Consider the following 6,000-nt stretch of genomic DNA (forward strand, 5'->3'; position numbering starts at 1 on the left):
TAATTCAACCGAACATCCTGGAGAGAAAAATCAAAGATGGTTGGTTTGGCATTAACACGAACACCGCTCAAGTTATTAACATGAACAACATGTTAAAGATTGGTTGTAAGAACGACCCACGAGGCCGACACACGCCTGCTTAAATAAAGACCATTCTATTATATTCTATTCCAGTGAAAATTCAGTTCTGGTACCTGTATAGCATCCAGTATCAAGAGAAAAAGATAACTTTTCGGCCTTTGTTTTGTTTCCCCAAGTCAAAAGTGTCTATCATCCTTATAGAAATTTTAGGGTGTGTTTTGATACTTCTGTAAGAAAGACAATTTTCTCCTGCACATCCCAGGCTCTGCGGGACTAAGGTGCACCGGAGAACTCACTTGATCCCAGTTTCAGCAAGTCCCCCGACGCTTTCAACACAGAATCCACGCCGAGCAGGTTACGGAACTCCGTAACTGTGTCCTCGTTATCAGACGCTCCCAGCACCTTGTCTCCTCCGCCGCACGCCACGTTTTGATGTTCCGGGAGGGCTTGAAATGAGCAGCTGTGCGTTTAATGGACTTTTACGACCCGGCTTACTACCGCAGCTTTTGACGGCGACCCTCGGGCCACTCTGGGAGCAGATGGATTCGCTTCGTTCTTGCTAACTTGATTGTTACACGGGGTTACGTTCGTGCTAACGAAGAGGCCTTTTTTAGCCGTGCACAATGGGCATCTGCTCTCCTTGCGCGCCTCTGCGTTGCATGTGTTCTCGTGGTCTGCGTGCTTATCTGGCCCCCAAAGGATGCCTGCTGTATGTAGCGGATTTCGACAAGATTCTTTTCAAAAATTGTAATTCGAGCACAGGGTGCCAGCAAAACAATACTTTGGACACCACTGTGTCGGAAATATGGTACTTTGGACACCACTGTGTCGGAAATATGGTACTTTGGACACCACTGTGTCGGAAATGTGATACTTTGGACACCACTGTGTCGGAAATATGGTACTTTGGCCACCACTGTGTCGGAAATATGGTACTTTCGACACCAGAGTTTCGGAAATATGATACTTTGGACACCAGAGTTTCGGAAATACGGTACTTTGGACATCAGAGTTTCGGAAATACGGTACTTTGGACACCAGAGTTTCTGAAATATGGTACTTTCGACACCAGAGTTTCTGAAATATGGTACTTTCGACACCAGAGTTTCGGAAATACGGTACTTTGGACACCAGAATTTCGGAAATACGGTACTTTCGACACCAGAGTTTCTGAAATATGGTACTTTCGACACCAGAGTTTCGGAAATACGGTACTTTGGACACCAGAGTTTCGGAAATATGGTACTTTCGACACCAGAGTTTCGGAAATACGGTACTTTCGACACCAGAGTTTCTGAAATAAGGTACTTTCGACGCCAGAGTTTCGGAAATACGGTACTTTGGACGCCAGAGTTTCGGAAATACGGTACTTTGGACACCAGAGTTTCTGAAATACGGTACTTTCGACACCAGAGTTTCGGAAATACGGTACTTTGGACACCAGAGTTTCGGAAATACGGTACTTTCGACACCAGAGTTTCTGAAATATGGTACTTTCGACACCAGAGTTTTGGAAATACGGTACTTTGGACACCAGAGTTTCTGAAATATGGTACTTTCGACACCAGAGTTTCTGAAATATGGTACTTTCGACACCAGAGTTTCGGAAATACGGTACTTTGGACACCAGAGTTTCTGAAATATGGTACTTTCGACACCAGAGTTTCGGAAATACGGTACTTTGGACACCAGAGTTTCTGAAATATGGTACTTTCGACACCAGAGTTTCGGAAATACGGTACTTTCGACACCAGAGTTTCTGAAATAAGGTACTTTCGACACCAGAGTTTCGGAAATACGGTACTTTGGACACCAGAGTTTCGGAAATACGGTACTTTCGACACCAGAGTTTCTGAAATATGGTACTTTGGACACCAGAGTTTCGGAAATACGGTACTTTGGACACCAGAGTTTCTGAAATATGGTACTTTCGACACCAGAGTTTCTGAAATATGGTACTTTCGACACCAGAGTTTCGGAAATACGGTACTTTGGACACCAGAGTTTCGGAAATATGGTACTTTCGACACCAGAGTTTCGGAAATACGGTACTTTGGACACCAGAGTTTCTGAAATATGGTACTTTCGACACCAGAGTTTCTGAAATATGGTACTTTCGACACCAGAGTTTCGGAAATACGGTACTTTGGACACCAGAGTTTCTGAAATATGGTACTTTCGACACCAGAGTTTCGGAAATACGGTACTTTCGACACCAGAGTTTCGGAAATACGGTACTTTCGACACCAGAGTTTCTGAAATATGGTACTTTCGACACCAGAGTTTCGGAAATACGGTACTTTGGACACCAGAGTTTCGGAAATATGGTACTTTCGACACCAGAGTTTCGGAAATACGGTACTTTGGACACCAGAGTTTCGGAAATACGGTACTTTGGACACCAGAGTTTCTGAAATATGGTACTTTCGACACCAGAGTTTCTGAAATATGGTACTTTCGACACCAGAGTTTCGGAAATACGGTACTTTGGACACCAGAGTTTCGGAAATACGGTACTTTCGACACCAGAGTTTCGGAAATACGGTACTTTGGACACCAGAGTTTCGGAAATACGGTACTTTCGACACCAGAGTTTCTGAAATATGGTACTTTCGACACCAGAGTTTCGGAAATACGGTACTTTGGACACCAGAGTTTCGGAAATATGGTACTTTCGACACCAGAGTTTCGGAAATACGGTACTTTGGACACCAGAGTTTCGGAAATACGGTACTTTGGACACCAGAGTTTCTGAAATACGGTACTTTGGACACCAGAGTTTCTGAAATATGGTACTTTCGACACCAGAGTTTCGGAAATACGGTACTTTGGACACCAGAGTTTCGGAAATACGGTACTTTGGACACCAGAGTTTCTGAAATATGGTACTTTCGACACCAGAGTTTCGGAAATACGGTACTTTGGACACCAGTGTGTCGGAAATACGGTACTTTGGACACCAGAGTTTCGGAAATATGGTACTTTCGACACCAGTGTGTCGGAAATATGGTAGTTTGGACACCAGTGTGTCGGAAATATGATACTTTCGACACCAGTGTGTCGGAAATATGGTACTTTGGACACAGAGTGTCGGAAGTATGGTACTTTGGACACCAGAGTTTCGGAAATACGGTACTTTCGACACCAGAGTTTCTGAAATATGGTACTTTCGACACCAGAGTTTCGGAAATACGGTACTTTGGACACCAGAGTTTCGGAAATATGGTACTTTCGACACCAGAGTTTCGGAAATACGGTACTTTGGACACCAGAGTTTCGGAAATACGGTACTTTGGACACCAGAGTTTCTGAAATATGGTACTTTCGACACCAGAGTTTCTGAAATATGGTACTTTCGACACCAGAGTTTCGGAAATACGGTACTTTGGACACCAGAGTTTCTGAAATATGGTACTTTTGACACCAGAGTTTCGGAAATACGGTACTTTGGACACCAGTGTGTCGGAAATATGGTACTTTGGACACCAGTGTGTCGGAAATACGGTACTTTGGACACCAGTGTGTCGGAAATATGGTAGTTTGGACACCAGTGTGTCGGAAATATGATACTTTCGACACCAGTGTGTCGGAAATATGGTACTTTGGACACAGAGTGTCGGAAATATGGTACTTTGGACACCAGAGTGTCGGTCCGAATCCCGGCATAAGTGTTTTTTTGTGAGTTTATCTTCTTAAATTTCATCACTCATCTTCATCTGCGCGATTAGCCCAAAGTGGCAAAGAAGCGAAGTAAAATATACCAAATCCATCAATCGTATCTATCGGAGCTTGAATGGATTGAACAGGAGAAACAACTATTTCCGATCGGTGGAAGGTACTGAAGTAAAGGACTTTGCTTGCAGGCCTACTGAACTTCCTAATCAAATTGTTACTGGATCGAGTAGTAAAAGACAAGAGTTGAGCCAATCCCGTCACTGAATTGCGAGGAGGATGTTTACACGAGAGAGAAGAGAGTTTCCGAACTTCAGGATGGAGAAGCGCCCTGGGAAATCTTTTCAGTTCCCTCTTCGTAGACGAACAAGCGAAGCCTGTTAATTTCTCCGTCGCAGGATTCCTGTAATCGGGTGGAAGTCTTATTTTGGTGGTAATTGGCGTCGTGGAAATGATCCAATCGCAGAGCTTCATCGCGAGTTGATTGGGGTTATAGAGACCCGAGACAGGACAGATGGAATATCGACGTTCTGAATCCGCTGCGGTGGTGTTTGTGCGAGTGCATTACAGCAAACTCTATAATCCGGCAAGAATGAATTGCTTTTAAATTCCCGTTCTCATCGAACAAATGCGTTTGGATCTGTCGATGCCTTATGTGCAAGGCCTGCGCAGACTCTCTGCTTACGTGCTACGTCACAGTGGTAGGTAGGTCATTGATCGGAACACGGTATCAACATTACAGTCTCAAATGTATGTTTTTATACTCTCACCATTTTAAGACACCCACATGCCAACCTCACTCCCACGAAGTACACTCTGGATTCTCTATTTTGCATGCTAACGAGTCTCTGGTGTCTGTACACGACCAGTATAATCCTTTGAGTGACTTGCGTTGTCGATGTGTTCGTGATTGTCTTTTCATCTCGTCACCATTCATCCACATTATCGCGGTTTGCCAAAGGTGGAAGAAATGCGACGTAAAATAACCTAACCAATGGATCAAACACACACTACAATACTACGTTCAATGAAAGTCAATTTTCGCTTGTTTAATTCACATTTGCCACCGTAATTGTGTTATGATCCATGACCTTACACTTATGGAGTGGTTAGAAGCGCGCTAAGACGCCAAGGGTCCCGGGTTCGATTCCTGGCCTGGGTAGTAGGTTCTTGGTGGGTGTTATGACCAGCCTCTTATTGCACTTCCTTTACAATTATTCACTAAGAAATATTGTCCTTCATTAGGACACAAGGCTTGCAACAGAAGTCGGTCCATTAACCTAGCAGAAATATAAAGGTATGGCAGTGGAAGGCTTAAGCCATAAAATTGTAGGTTTAGAGAAATTATACATAAAAGGCTTGATAGTAAAGAGGTTTATTCAACAACATATTGCCTGAAGGGCTTGAGACTACATAAATGATGATTATAAGAATATAAACCCCATACAATAAATAATAAAGAAACAAATTATACAATTAAATCTTTACATAACTAAGACTTCCTTACACTTTATTTAACCAAAAGGAGATTATAGTAATTTCGTTTTAATATTAATTTTCCCCCCCAAAAGACCTATCTCTGAATAGAACAAAGTGTGCTCTGCTTTAACTAAAAATCCCAACTAAATACTCTACATAAAAACTTAAAATACTAAACCACTACAAAACAATTACTCCCTCTACTTTGTTCCATTCCGAGAGAACTCAACTTAAAGTGCTTTAACCTAAGCTAATCAGTGGGAAGTGACGTTCACACACGAGGCTTGCTTTCCTCCGACCTCCGGAATTTCAGCCACGCCCCTTTTTCCAAATTAAAGCCATCTGGTGGCAAACTAACTAAACATTTCTTTCTTTCTCTCATACACCTTGCATATGTTTATAGTGTTCTTCATCAATTTCAATGTATCATCACTCATCATCATCATTTTCGAAATTAGCCAACAGTGGCAGAAGACTTTTATATGTTAGTGCGTTTATATACCTCAGCGAGAGACAACCATATCTAGATACGCACAGCTCCATATCACGTGGACTTTTGTTTGCGCTATAAACGTTGTAACGGCCGTGAGAGTGATGACGCATTTCTGTTAAACTGTGGTTAACGACCAACCTGTGTGTGTGAGAAACTCTTTGACATGATAGAGCGAATAGGGAATAATCGAGAATGTCAGGGAATATGGACAATGAGATGAAAGTAACAATTTGTAAGTTACGTGGTAATTAATTTTACAGTGTTTAATGTGATTA

Source organism: Lepisma saccharinum, chromosome 27 (genome assembly GCF_977018435.1).
Source record: "Lepisma saccharinum chromosome 27, izLepSacc3.1, whole genome shotgun sequence".
NCBI classification, from domain to species: domain Eukaryota; kingdom Metazoa; phylum Arthropoda; class Insecta; order Zygentoma; family Lepismatidae; genus Lepisma; species Lepisma saccharinum.